Consider the following 15,295-nt stretch of genomic DNA (forward strand, 5'->3'; position numbering starts at 1 on the left):
GACGAACTTATTCTCGACAAACTCAATTTCGTCGGTATACATGACTTTCCCCGACGAAATATGGTTTCATCGGCAAAAGATTCCCGCCACGACCGAATAAGTCCCCGCCACCATTTAAAACGACAGCCTGGAAACTTTTCCCGACAAAATTATTTATTGTCGGTGAAAACTCCTTTACCGACGATAATTTCATCGGTAAAAGTAATTTTTACTGACAAACCAAATTGTTCGTCGGCAAAAGATCGTAGAGGCTATTTTTCCGACGTTATACAATATCGTCAGTAAAGTAACATTTTGCCGACAAAAAAAATCATCGGTAAAGGAGTACTTTTTCCCAACGAACCAAATAGTTCATTGGCAAAGATCTGAGAGGCTATTTTTCTAACGTTATACAATATCGTCATTAAAGGAATTTTTTACCGACAATTGGTTTCGTCGATAAAGGAGTTTTTACCGACGAAATACATACATCGTCAGTAAAAATCAGCATTTAGAATTTTTTGATAAAAATAAAATAAAATTTGATAAAATTTTTAAGATTTTGACAATAAAATTTTATAATTTGTATTTTTTTGGGGACAAATGTTTGATAGGTGACCCAGTTGGCCACAATAATGGTAATGATGGAGCCTTGACTAACCATAGGAGTTCAGGATCCTGCTCGGACCGGTAGCAGTGGTCATGCTCCTTTGTGGTCTAACTTACTCGCTTCCCAAATCTTGGTTCGTAGGTGTAGGAGGTTAGGTGCGCCCCCTGCAGGTTCTTTCCCTTTGGCTTGTGAAGCTCCCTGGGATAGACTTACCATGGTGACCCTATTGGTAGGATAAGTCTGTATGTTGGGATGCTCAAGCCGCACTTCTGCTTGAGTGGCCAACTTGATCACTTCATTCATCATCCACACGGGCTACATTTGAACCCAATCCTTGATTGCAACTTGCAACCCACCATTTAATCGGGCGACTTGCTGCGATTCATTCTTGACCAAATCGTTTCGTGCTGCCAAGTGGTAGAATTATTCTGCATAATCTCTCACCGACCAACTACCCTACCGAAAATTTTGGTATTGTTAGAACAATACCTTATCGTAGTCTTTAGGGAGGAATCGATCACACAACAACTATTTCATTCGTTGTCATGTGTGGATTGATGCTGTCATCTGTCTCGTCCGTGCAAGCTGAAGTTGCTCCCGCTAAGTTGACACTTCGCCCTTCGAGGAGGTGATACCACTTGGCATATGGAGAGACGTGATGAGCTCGATCACTGTCTTCCTCAGGGAATAACTACTCCAAATCCATGAAGCTCTCTAGATTCCTCACAAATCTTCCTCAAATCCATGAGGGATAAAAGGAGGAATAATTCTTAATAAATTTGAAATAATTTGATTGATGATAAAAAAAAAAATTTAATTAAATTACAACCCTTTAAATAATGAGCTCAAACCTAGGATGAATTTTTAGACTTAGACTCCAACTTAAAAACCCTAAAATCATGGCTTACTATAATAGTAAACTTACTATTTATAGATGGCCTCCATTCCTACTAGACTTCATGGTTTTTGGCCAAAAATATTAAGTGTCTAATTTGGCCCAACCATGTTATTTTCCTAACTTTTCTAAGCCCTTTTCATGTTGGGCACGACTCTTACAATCAAAGGATTAAAAGTCATAATCAAACTAAAACTTACTATTTATAGTAAAAACAGAATTAAATGGGACTTTTGATCATTGATCTGATGGAATCTCACAAATCCGGTGTGGGAAACCTGGCATAATGGGGCTGGTTGGCTTAAGTAGCTTCTCCTACCCAAAAATCATATATAATAGGTCAAAAAACTCATCCTGACTTGTGAGATACGACCAATTTTAAGGTCTTGACGGTTTGGATAGTTTCCGCCTCTAATCAAGCCTTCTCTAGTCCATCTTTGCCATGAAAGTGTCTGCGACTTGCTTTACATCATTTATGCATGAGAGAGAGAGAGAGCACCAATGGTTTAAGCACTCATAAGAGTTGTTATGACTTAATCGCCATGTGAGGTGATATGGGCTCAAATCAAATGATAAATTTAACTTATTACTCATAAGTATGGAACCTAAAGCGTGCAGAGTACTTTACTTAGAGCATTATAATCAGCCAAGTTGTCAAATTGGCCCCCTTTAGAGACACTAGATAGTACTTCATCTCCAATGATCCCAATCTCAATGGGAGCATTGTGATGTCGAATTAGCATTAGAATGTCAATGGGAGCATTGTGATGTCAAATTAACATTAGAATGGAGGGGGTTATGGGGGCATATCAACTCTTCTAGATGTCACGCCCCAAACTCGAAAACTGGGCTCAGAAAATTTTCGATCGCCGAATCCAGTGCCGACAGCCTCCATAGTACCCCATTCTCGGCTCCCAACGCACATACACTAGATTTCGATCTTGGGATCCTACAAGGAGGATTTTCGACGTACATTTGTCTCATAAGAAGCATAACCACAAGTTTACCTAAATCACAAAGGCAACATCATCATCACATATCCACTAATATAAACATTTGAATACAATGCTGAAAGGGAAATACTGTAAGTCTATAAATCATACAATATCAAAGTACGCAATACAGATCAGCTATGCAAATGAGGAGTTATGAGAGTCAAATATCAGATGTCGAGGATACAATGCAATATTTAAATCCTACTAAGTCTGTCTTGGCCATATAAGTCCAGAAACATAGCAACCCAAAATGCCATATGCCTGCGGATGTAATATAATATGTGATGCGAATGAAATGACCAAGCTGGAGTGTGAATTCGGGATGATAGTACGTAGTATCGCAGTTTAGTGGTCCACCACAAGAGACTTCTATCCAAACCACCCCCATACCAAATTTGGATAGTCGACTCAATGTGGTAAACTCCCGATCTAAGGTTAGTCGCATACCCCAATCGAAATCTGGCCATTGCAATGGTACACATAACAATTAGTGACGCACCACTAGCTCGAGTGGATAGTGTATGAATGAACGAATGAATATGCAACTCCTGCTCAATAAGTCCGTATGTCAGTATCGTACATCTAGAATCATCACCGGGTCTAGTACACTCTAAACTAGCTATCGCCCCTGCAGGCAACCAAGTGATTGGAAAAGACCTCACTATCCGCTAGCCAATATCAATGCTCACCGGTTCATCGATAGCGGACCTATTAAGGAGCTAGTCGGACTCAAATAACTATGCCTACTCCTCAAAGGGCGGGTAAGGCCACACCCCTTCCCAACCGACCACGACACGTGGGAGACGTAGCCCACGGTATTCGGCACTCGGCGCTCATGTATCCACTTGGTATCGATATTGGGGCGTCCTCTAAGTACCAAGAGGGTTTATGGATTTTCACACAGGGCCATCTATGATAGCGATGCTAATAATAGATTTCGGTGTCCCATCCGGCCATCCACGGCCCCGATGTCGCTACGGCATACAGCAATCACAACACATAATGCGAGGTGCATGAGTCATTACAATCCAGTCATGCATCAATCCTGCGCATACCGTGTGCTCATGTGAGTAACCTCTGCCTATCCAGGAGTCTCATAACAACCTGCCCAATGTTATATGCAATGGTCAACCACATCTCATAAAAAACATGCAGATGATGCGTATGGGCATGTATCATGATGTTATGCTAGCATATACTCATAATCAGTATCAGTAACCAGCATCAATAATCGACCTCGACAGCGTGGACATTTAACCAATATTGTCCCCAAGGAATGACCCACATAGAGCCTAACATATAGTAGACCCATAGCCTCACACGAGGGCCAAAAATACAACACCATGGGTCTCACTCAAGAGCTTAATACACATCATGATGGGCCTTTCACATGGGCCTAACATACATCATAATGGGCTCCATAGCCTGGCCCTCAAATGCACCACAATGGGCCTCATACAATCATATGGGCCGCGTCACATGGGCCTAATACACATCACATGGGCTGTATCACATGGGCCTATATACATCAGATGAGCCACGTCCCATGGGCCCTGGATACATCACAATGGGCCACAAGCACATCGCAATGGGCCTCTCACACGGGTCCATTATGCATCACATCAAGGTGGGCCTTAATGGATGGCCATAAATACATCACATTGGGCCTCATATACATCAAGTGGGCCGCATCACATGGGCCACATATACATCACAATGGGTCTCTAACACGAGCTTAATATACATCACAAATGGCCACATCCCATGAGCCTTATATACATTACATTAGGCCTCGACTATCGGAATCGACCTCGATAATCAGAATCAACCTCGACGATCAGCCTCAACAATTGGAATCGGCCTCGATAATCAGAATCGGCTTCGACAATTAGAATCGTTCTCGACAAACAGAATCGGCCTCAACAATGGAATCGGCCTCGACAAACGAAATCGACCTCAACAAATAGAATCGGCCTCAATAATCAGCTTCGACAATCTGACTCAGCCTCTATGATCGGAATTGGAATCTGAATCGGCCTTGACAATCGAAATAGGAATCGGCCTCAATAATCGGAATCGGAATCGGCCTCGATAATCGGCACCAATGATCGATAATCAGCACCGAAAATTAATATCGATAATTGGCACTGATAATCAACATGTAAACAAGGCGGGGTCCATAGAGGAACAACCGATCAACCATAATATAAGGATCGGCCCTCGGCCGGGGTTATATCAAATCCGATAGCGCGAAACCATCCGTTTATGACAAATGGGGCTCACTTATCTGGGTTAACCCACAAGAGAATTATGAGAATGGGCCTAACAAGGCCTAAGGGAATGTCACAATGTGGGCATCCAACCATCATTGCCCATCAATGTAGATATTTAACCAACATTGCTTACAAGGAGTAGCCTACATAGGGCTAAACATTTAGTGGGCCCATGGCCTCACATACAATCATGATGGGCCTCATTTACGTCATATTGCCTTGTCATATGGGCCAACATACATCACATCGGGCCTCAAATGCACAATAGTGGGCCTTGCACCTGGGCCTCAAATATATCATATGGGCCTCATCGCACGGGCCTCAATATTAGGCCTCATATATCAAGTGGGCCTCATTACATGGGTCGATTAAATGGGCCGAATCGAATGGGCCAATTAAATGGGCCGAATCGAATGGGCCGATTAAATGGGTTGAATCAAATGGGCCGAATCGCATGGGCCGAATCTAATGGGCCGATCAAATAGGTCTATCAAATGAGCCGAATCAAATGGGCTGATCAAATGGGTCGAATCGAATGGGCCGAATCCAACACACCATTCATCTATTGCTAGAGATCATTTTAGAGCATTATTACAAAAAATGAATCATATCCAAAGGATCATCCGGACCATACCACAAATGACAGTGGTGATAATGATTTCCACAGTTAAATTTTTAGTGGGCCTACCATAGTTTTTATTTTCCATCCATACTATTCATAAGGTCATAAGGACCTGAACAGGGAAGGAAAACAATTATTATACTGAATCAAAACTTCTATAACCCAAAAGGGGTTTCAAGGGTGGGTGTTCAACACCACTGTTTTCTGTAGGGTAGTCCAGTTAATATTAGATCTGCCTTATTTTTATTTATTTATTATTTTCTTTTTCTCAAGCCGTGAGGCGAGGTGGCCTAAATAGGTGGACGGTTTGGATGGATCACATCCATTAAAGTGGGGCCATGAAACTGGTCAGATGGACAGACAGTTGGATGGAAAAAACACCCATCAGCGTGGGGCCGCTGGGACGTTAGATGGATGGACGATGTGATATATACATGCATCATGGTGGGTCCCACAGCAGATGGCCCCACTTCAGTTTGTGTACACATAGCAGCTCCTTAGCTGTGTAAGGTGCAGTGTCAGCTGCTGCTGACGGTTCAAGTGGGTCCCACGTAGGGCCCACCACCTGATATCCCATCCTAATTTTATATATATATATATATAGTGTAATATAATATAATATATTATATTAGAATATATATATATATATAGTGTAATATCATATAATATAATATAATATAATATATTAGAATATGACATACAAGAGTTTTTTTTTTGAAAAAAGGCCACCGTCGTGAGACCCTTGGATGCCCTTGATGGTGTTGATCTAACGCACCAAATCAAGGTAGGTCCACATGTGTGGCCCACCTCAACGTACTAGCCTTGTATAGATTACATTATATATATATATATATATATTATTTAAATATTAACTTCTCTTCTTTTTTCTTTTTCTTTTTAAAGTCTGCTTGTGTGATTTCCCTTACACAGTCTAACAGAGACTGGATGTCCAAGGCATGGATGCAATGCCTTCATCAAGGTGGGGTCCACGTACTCATGGCCCACTAACCACATATATGTATAGAGGTGGCCCCACTTATACATGGTCCTCAAATGGACGGTGTGGATCTAATCCATTCATCACGGTGGGGTCCTTACATCCCAAAACGGACGGTATGGATATAATATATACGTCATAAGCGGGCTACACACTCGTCATCAACATCACCAAAAGAAAAGGAGAAAGAGAGAGAGGGAGAGAGATCGGTGTAGTGGAGGAAACCCCACCACTATGGGCCCCTCATATGATTACATCACATAAACCAAATTGGGTCCCATCACAAGTGGGCCATTAAATTAAAAATCAACGGTGGATCACCCACCTATTGACCTTCTTCTTTAGCTCCTTGGACTCCTATGCTCCTTGCCTTTAACTTTGATGGAGGTTGATGGAGATTAGAAGGTTAAGATAGGAGATGAGAGAGTGGGAAAGTAGGCCACACTCGTTTTTGGAAAAGCTTGGGGAGCTTGGACGTTGAAAACTCTCTTGGGATTTGGGAAATTGCTTAGAGAGTGAGAGAGAAAGAGAGGTGATGGATTGATATGGGATGAGTGTTGTAAGGAATGGGATGGAGAGGTATGGTTTTGTTGAAAATTTCAGTAAAAGAGGGATAGGTAGGGAGAGAGAGAGTTGACTTATGGAAAAGAAGGAATGGATGCTTGTACTTGGGATAGGGTGAGGTGGCATTGAGGTACGGGGGATGTACTTGACTTGATGGATGTGACATGCTATAGAGATTCTCTCAAAATTTGCAACGCGCGGCATTTCTTCGGAATGAACGCAGGCCCACATCTCCTGGCTCGGGTATTAGATCGGTGCGTGAGTCATGGCGTTGGAACCACGGCAACGGTGCGGTTCATCTCCAATGATCCCAATGTCAATGGGAGCATTGTGATGTCGAATTAGCATTAGAATGTCAATGGGAGCATTGTGATGTCAAATTAACATTAGAATGGAGGGGGTTATGGGGGCATATCAACTCTTCCAGACCTTTGGTTTTATTTGCTTTCTAGATTATTTTCAAGGATACAAATGATCCTTTTATATAATAGTATGGGTGTTCAATAAAAATACATGAAACTTTCACGTGCCTAATGGGCATGAAACCTAAACTTGGAGGCCTGTGTCGGAGAAGAATACCTATTGATTCCATTAGTAGATAGGGTTAGGCACAACAACCTAATTGATCCCTAGAGACATCACCACTAGAACTAAACACGAACTGAGCTAGATCAGTTAACTCACTCAACTTGGCTCAATTCATTAACCTAATTTTAGGAAGAAACATAGAACCATTTCCCACACACACACATACATATATAATCACTCGTGTGCCTATGCATGTGCGCACCTTTGTACACGTGTCATGGGTGTCTAATCCGAACGGTCCATGTGATGCGGAATCCCATGAAACCCCAAGGGACAAACTTTTACCATGATCTAAAATTCCGGTGTGCCATAGCAAAGAGAAATGCAAATCAATGGAGGAAACTGTTTTTATTTTCCATGGCCCACCAAAGTTTTGTATCAAAGTAAAAATTGGACCAGGGGGTTTCATGAGGTGCGACTTCGCTTCACGTGGACCATTCAGATTTTGGAGTCACATCACGTATTATGACATACCATGGATGTGCATGCTGTGGACAGTGCACACTGCATTTTGATACACACACACACACACACACACACACACACACACACACACACACACACACACAAACTCCTCCCCGAACTGGTTGGACAAAGAGTTGAGTCAAATTTTTAGCTTTTTGAACCATGCTAAACACCCATCTTGGGCCTTTCTCATTGTAGTGTGGACTACTGCAGAATCTTTTCGATCCAAGCCGAGCTTAATACGAGCCAAGATAAGATGCTAGCCGAATTGAGTTGAGCTTGGCATAGCTCGACTCGGTGTCCAACTCTAATCACTCGGTGTCGATGTGTTACTATTTATTTCATACTTCTTTTTTTTAGTAGTAACTTATTGTTTTATTGTCATTTCTTATTTGAAAACTGATTTTTAAAAAATAATAATAATTTTGTAAAAATATTTTTTAAAAAATCATTAATAGAACCATCTTTGACCGCCAAGAAATGTGCCAACATCTTGAACTTGGCCAATGGAGCCAAATGTAAGACCCGTGTCATAGACCGTACCGTTTCGTAGACTTCCGCAGTCTTCCCGGTCGAATTCCGGCCACCTTCGACCCTTAATCGGTATTTGCGTGTGACCCTAAGTCACATGCCATCAACCCAAGTCGACTCAACTCAAGACTTGTACCCTAGCGACCGCGCTGTCACCGCGGTTCTGATGCCGCGTCTCGCGCGCCGAGGCGATACCCAAGCCAGGAGATGTGCGTTGGAGTTCGGTTAGAGGAAAATGCTACGGGTTGCAAAACCCAAGAGAATCTCTACAGCATGTCACCTCAATCCATCAATCAATCCCATCAAGGGTCAAGTATATGTCAAGTACACATCACCTCTCACCATTCCCCAAGCAACCCCTAAAGTCAAAAGTTTCTTACAGGCCTATACTTTTCTTACACCATCTACCTCAAAAGTCAAAAAGTCTCTTACACATCCATCACCCATCTCTCTCTCTCCTTACAACCCTCACTCTCTCATTTTTCAAACTCATTTCCAAGCAACCAAAATACTATACGTCCAAGCCCTTTTTAAACTCCAAGAGAACTTTGTGTGTGGCCCACTTCTTACCCTCTCATCTCTCCATCTCAACCATCCAAACTCCATCTCCTCCATTAGGATCGAAGCTAAGGAGCAAAGGAAGCCTAGGGAGCAAGAAGGAACAGTGGGTGATCTTGGTCCTACATTTGCATTTTTTTTATGATTAAAGGGCCACATGTAGTGGGACCCACTTTGATGTATGCTTGTATCCATGAGGGGCCCATAGCGGCGGGGCCCCTCCATTATCTTCGATCTCTCTTCTTTTTCCTCTCTTCCTCTCTTTCTATGATCATAGCCCACCTATGATGTGTGTATCTTACCCATGCCATCCAACTAGTGGGCCACCTTGATCCCGATTTGGGGCCTGCATGACCAAACGGTCATACATGACCAGATGAAAGGGAAACATAAATATCAGATTGATCCAGATCTAGTGGCCTACTACATGGGACCACCATGATGTAGGTGCATCATCCAGCACCGTCCAGCGTGCTGGATGGGGGGCTGGACACTGTTTATAAATAATACAAATATATTTATATATAGCGGTAGATGGTATATATATTAGCATCTTATAGTATAATAGGATAATATGATATAGCCCATTACATGGGACCACCTTCCTTTTTTTGTGTTAAAGTTGCAATGTGCAGCAATTAGACGTTGGGCAGCTGCCCCTGGAAACGTCATCAGGGTCCGTGGGACCCATCCAAGCCGTCCATCCATCTTGATGGTGGGGCCACCTTGAGGATGCGCTGCATCCACCGTCCAGCCCATGGACGGTGGATCCCAGCCATGATGTATGTGTTTTACACATGTCGTCCATCTATTTTGATGGTGGGACCCACTGCCATTTGATGTCAGCAGTTCTGTGGGTCCCACGTGAGATCAAGACTCATCAGATGGTGGGACCCAGGTCCATAGCTTAGATGGTAGGCTGAGTGAATGATACCTCTTTTCAACGCAGAGGTCTTGGGATTGATTCCCTAGTGCGGTGGCTAACAGTGTAGTGTGTGCAAGCGGTGGGGTCCATGGGACCCATCTACGCCGTCCATCCATTCTGATGGGCCACACCATTAGGCGTGTGTAGTGTCCACTGTCCTTAGACTGTGGGACCCACCCCACGTGTGGGGCCCTCCTTGATGAATGCGACCGTAATATAATATAATATAACATTATATCTTTAATGTTGTGGTGTGCCTTACGTGGGACCCACCTCTCCCTTTTAATGTAGAAAAGCTGCATGTACAGTAGCTGACATTTTTAATATATTAAATATATATATTTTATATTACATGTTGTGGTGGGCCCAACGTGGGACCCACCTCTGCTCTTTTTAAGGTAGCAAGTTGCACGCACAGCATCTATGTAGCTGCTCCCATGGCATCAGCTAGGTCCGTGGGACCTATTGCACGTGTGGATTCACTCCACACCATCCAGCTCTGTGGGTCCCACTGCTATTTGAAGTGCAGGTCCCACCAGGATGTATGTGTTTTATCTTCATGGCCCACTGTTTGGGTGGTGGGGCCCACCATAACGCATGTGTTGTATCCATTCCGTCCAACCACTTGTGAGATCATTTTATGACATGTGAAAATGAGTGAGGCAGATCCAAAGTTCAAGTGGATCCTACCATTTAAATTGTAGACAGTCCAAGCCCACTTGAGGACCATGGGTGCGGCCCATCCATGAGGCCATCATGATGTATTTTGGCCCATGGCCAGGGCCCACCTATTTATATGGTTAGGCTCATATCGCGTGGCCCATTTGATGTAATCAAGGCCCAAATACGTGGTCCATTTGTTGTATATGAGGCCACATGTGAGGCTCATAGTGATGCACTGAATCGGCCTATTCAATTCAGCCCATTTATTCGGCTCATTGATTCGGCCCATTTGATTTGACCCATTTGAATCGGCCCATTTGATTGAGATTCCACCATGATGTATGTGATCATATTTTTGGCAGTCATGCCGTGGGAGCAATGATGGTTTGACATCCACATTGATGGGCAATGATGGTTAGATGTCCTCATTGTGACCTTCCCTTAGGCCTTGTTAGGCCCATTCTTTTCGTGGGTTAACCCAAATAAGTGGGCCCCATCCGCCGTATGTGATTAACCGATTCCGATTTTCAATTTCCGATTATCGATTCCGATTATGAGTATATGACAACATAGCATTATGATACATGTTCATACGTATCATCTGTATGCTTGCGATGAGATGAGTGATTGATCATATCATATGTCATCAGGCAGATTGCTATAGACACCATGGTAAAGGAAGTTGTCGCACGAGCGCGTGGTACACACATGTTTGCTGTATGACTGGATTCCGTGATTCATGCATCTTACATTGTATGACGTGGTTACTGTACGCCCTAGTGACATCAGGGCCATAGCCTCCATATGAGTATCTTGGTTGGCAGGATTGGATACCAGAAATCTTATTCTACATGGGGTGCTATAGATATCTCTAGGTGAAAGTCCTTAAACCCTTATGGTATCAAGAGGTTGTTCCAACATATAGACCGAGTGGGTGCATGAGTGCAGAGTGCCGATTACCAGATGGTCGCGCTTTCCACTATGTCATGGTCGGTTGGAAGGGGGTGCCGCCTTACCCGCCCGAGAGGAGGGGGCAAAGCTAGGCTAAGTTTGACCAGCTCGAGGAATCGACGAGCCGAGCCCGATAGTGGCAGGCAGATAGTGAGGTCTCTTCCACTCGCCTTATTGCGCGTGATGGGGCTGCAATCTGGTTTGGAGTGTATTAGACCCTGGTGATAATACAGAGTTGAGCTGTATTGATATGTGGACTTAGATGAGGATTTGTATGCTTAATTTGCATCTCACATCACATGACCTTAGTACGGCCGACATCATTCATGCCTTGCATCGCATAGCCTTGGTACGACTAACGGTATTCATGGATTCATCAGCATGTTCCGCATTACTCTGATACTGCATAACTGTATTACTACCTTGCGCACACACTTTCACCACCCTCTAAGATTTCTATAAGCTTATGCACAACCGTTGCATGCAGGTGACGTTGGACCGCAGTAGTGCTGAGGCAGGAGTGCATAGCAGATCATCTTGGAGCTTTCGTCCATCATCATTGTATTTCTCTTTATGCTCATTGTACTTGTAAAGTTTTTTATTATAGTGGAAATGTGATGGAGTTTTTGGTTATTGTTTTTGTGTTATGCATTTGGTTATACTTATTACGAATCAAACTGATGTTGAAAATTCTCCTCGTAGCATCCCAGGATCGGAACCTGGTGAATGGGTGCTGGGAGCTAAGAATGGGGTTCTACGGAGGTTGTCGGCGCCGGATTCGGTGATTGAGAATTTTGTGAGCCCGATTTTCGAGTTTGGGATATGACAGAAGTTGGTATCAAAGCATAACTTGGGAATAACTGAGAACAACATTACATGTCTGCTATGAGTTTAGAATGACTAAGTCCCGAAGTTCGGATAGCTTAGCGATTTTTCTTTATACAAACCCTTAACGTGCGTGCCTTCGAGAGTTTTCAAAGTTGATAGGCGCCTTTGCCCTTTTCTATTGGACGTAATGCCCAGGAGAGTGACCCGATCGACTCTCGCACCACCACCTGAGACTCTCACACTACCACCTACGATCCCCGTTCCACCACCTACGATCCCCACTCCACCACCAGAGATTCGAAATGGCTTAGCTATACATCCTAGAGGGGGTGAATATGACGATGCCAAAATAAAACTTTAACAAAGTGGAATAAACGAATATGATAACCAAATAAAATAAATCAATTCACAAGTGAAATAAAAGCAACCTCAATAAACAAGAATTGAGAGGTTGATACGAATTCGATTCTAAGGACAACCTTATACCATAAAAACTAAGGGTTTATAACAGACAACCTTATTTCTAGAACGTCCTTTGTATCAAAAACTCAAACCGGAGAGGAAAATAAATAGCAAGGAATTGAAATAAATTGCAGGAATTTGAATCTAAATTATTACAACATTCCCACTGTGCTTGAAATGTAAATTTTACAACATTCACATCCACACATACATTCCACAAATCTGAATGATAAAAGATATAAAACTTAAGCAAGCATTCAAACCACAAGACAAAGAATTATAGTGGTTCGCCTGTGTGTACACCAACTGTTCAACAACAGCCACACAGAATGCTACTCCACTCCTAATATCCTCACACAGGGGATATTAGCGTTCACTAACAAAATAGGTTTCACAGGTTCACCTAAAACCTTCACAATTGTGTCTTTTTAACTTGGGCTTACACAATCCAGAAACCCACACTTTCTGAGTTTTCTGGCTCTCCTCAGATAACCAACACAATGAGATTTTTCTGGTGAATCTCAAACAAAAACCAAAAGAATGTAAATTACATAAAAGTAAAATACCTGGATTTCTCCTTTTTGTAGTAGCCCGGTAGAACCAATCGGAGTAGATGTTCGAATCAACATTCAATGTCCAATACTCACTTTACAATGGTTCTAAGTTCTAATTGATTTTAAATTAAATCAAATGGGCGTAGCTCTATTTGATTTTGATTCCAAGAAGAAGGAATACAACAATTCCTCTTTTCAAATAAGATTGGAATATAGGAATAAAATCAAATAAGAAAAGCTAACAAAAAGAATATTAAATATGCACAGCGTAGCTTAAAATGAACAAACTTATCTTAGAGTGGAGGCTTGAAATTTCTTGAAATTAATTGATGAAAAACTCTGAAATTCGTGTTCAATATATAGATGAAAAGATCACATTTATGACTGGTCTTAAGAACCCTTCGACTGGTCGTAGCTTCAATGACATTTTGAATTATTAAGCACGATCTTTGAAAACTATTCTACGACTGGTCTTAGGGAGTCTACGACTGGTCGTGGACCACCTACGACCAGTCATAGCTAACCCAGGACTAGTCGTAGACAACCAGGTTTAGTTGCTGGAGTTTGAGTCGTAGTTCTAGGACTGGTCGAAGGTCGAGTCGTGACCTCCCTACGACCGGTCGAACAGTCTCCAGGACTGGTCGTAGAGTAACCAAAAATTTCTGAAAATCTTCAACAACTTAGGACTGGTCATGGAATTTCTTGGACTGGTCGAACCAATGCTAGGACTAGTCGAACAAGGTCCAGGACTAGTCTTAGAATAGACCAATTCATATAAATAGATTCATTTTGAATTATGTATACAAAATGACCTACCCTAAGGTCAATCTAAGGTCTATCATACCTGGGACATGAAGTATGAACATTAAAACTCATCCTTTCAGATGTAAGTTGACCTTTGAACCTTATGAAACTTGAGATCTCTATCTTGATGTAGCTTGATCTTGAGATTTTCAAAAGCTTGAACTTAAACTTCATCTTGAGTTGTACTTGAGTCTTGAAATGTACTTGAGTCTTGAAATGTACTCTTCTTATCAATGTAGCACTGAACATTGATGCTTAAAGTACATGACTTTACATTTCTTGAAGCACAACACCGTACATGTCTTGAACCATTGTGATGCAGTGTCTTGATCATATATATATCAACATACAAACACAAGACATAGATAGGGGTTTTGGCACAACAAAATTTGACAATCAAAGGAGCATGAGACCATAGCACTTACAATCTCCCCCTTTGTCAAATTTGTGACAAAACACAAAAAATAAGAGAAGCACCACATGCATAATAAAGAATCATGCACCGGTTGTTATAAACTAGTAAGTACACAACATTCATCTATACTTACTCCCCCTGAGTAGCAGCACATATATAATGATTACTACACGTATTATAGTACTATTCATATCCATAAGCAATCAAACCAAAAGCTTCCAAAATAGCTTCCAAAAGCCTTCTCCCCCTTTTTGTCACAAAATGACAAAGGAAGAAATAATGTAAAGGATTAAAAGATGGAGTAATCGACAATATATAAGTAAATGAAAGTTCACAATCCATTTACCAGTTTAACTAAAAAGTCAGCAAACCAACTAAAGTGCACAATCCAACATAAGTATGAAAGTTAATACAGACCAAGAATTAAAATTATTTAATCAGATCCTAAAGATGGAGCAGGAATGGTAGGATCGAGGTTATGCATCCCCTTGTTCAAGCGCCTAAGATACTTGCGCATATATTTAAACTGAAGATCATGGGCAACATTCATATTCTCTACCTTCTCCTCTAGAGCACGAAGATGAGCATCAAACTCAGATGGCTCATAGTCAGGATC

This window comes from Magnolia sinica, chromosome 4 (genome assembly GCF_029962835.1).
Source record: "Magnolia sinica isolate HGM2019 chromosome 4, MsV1, whole genome shotgun sequence".
Lineage (NCBI taxonomy): Eukaryota > Viridiplantae > Streptophyta > Magnoliopsida > Magnoliales > Magnoliaceae > Magnolia > Magnolia sinica.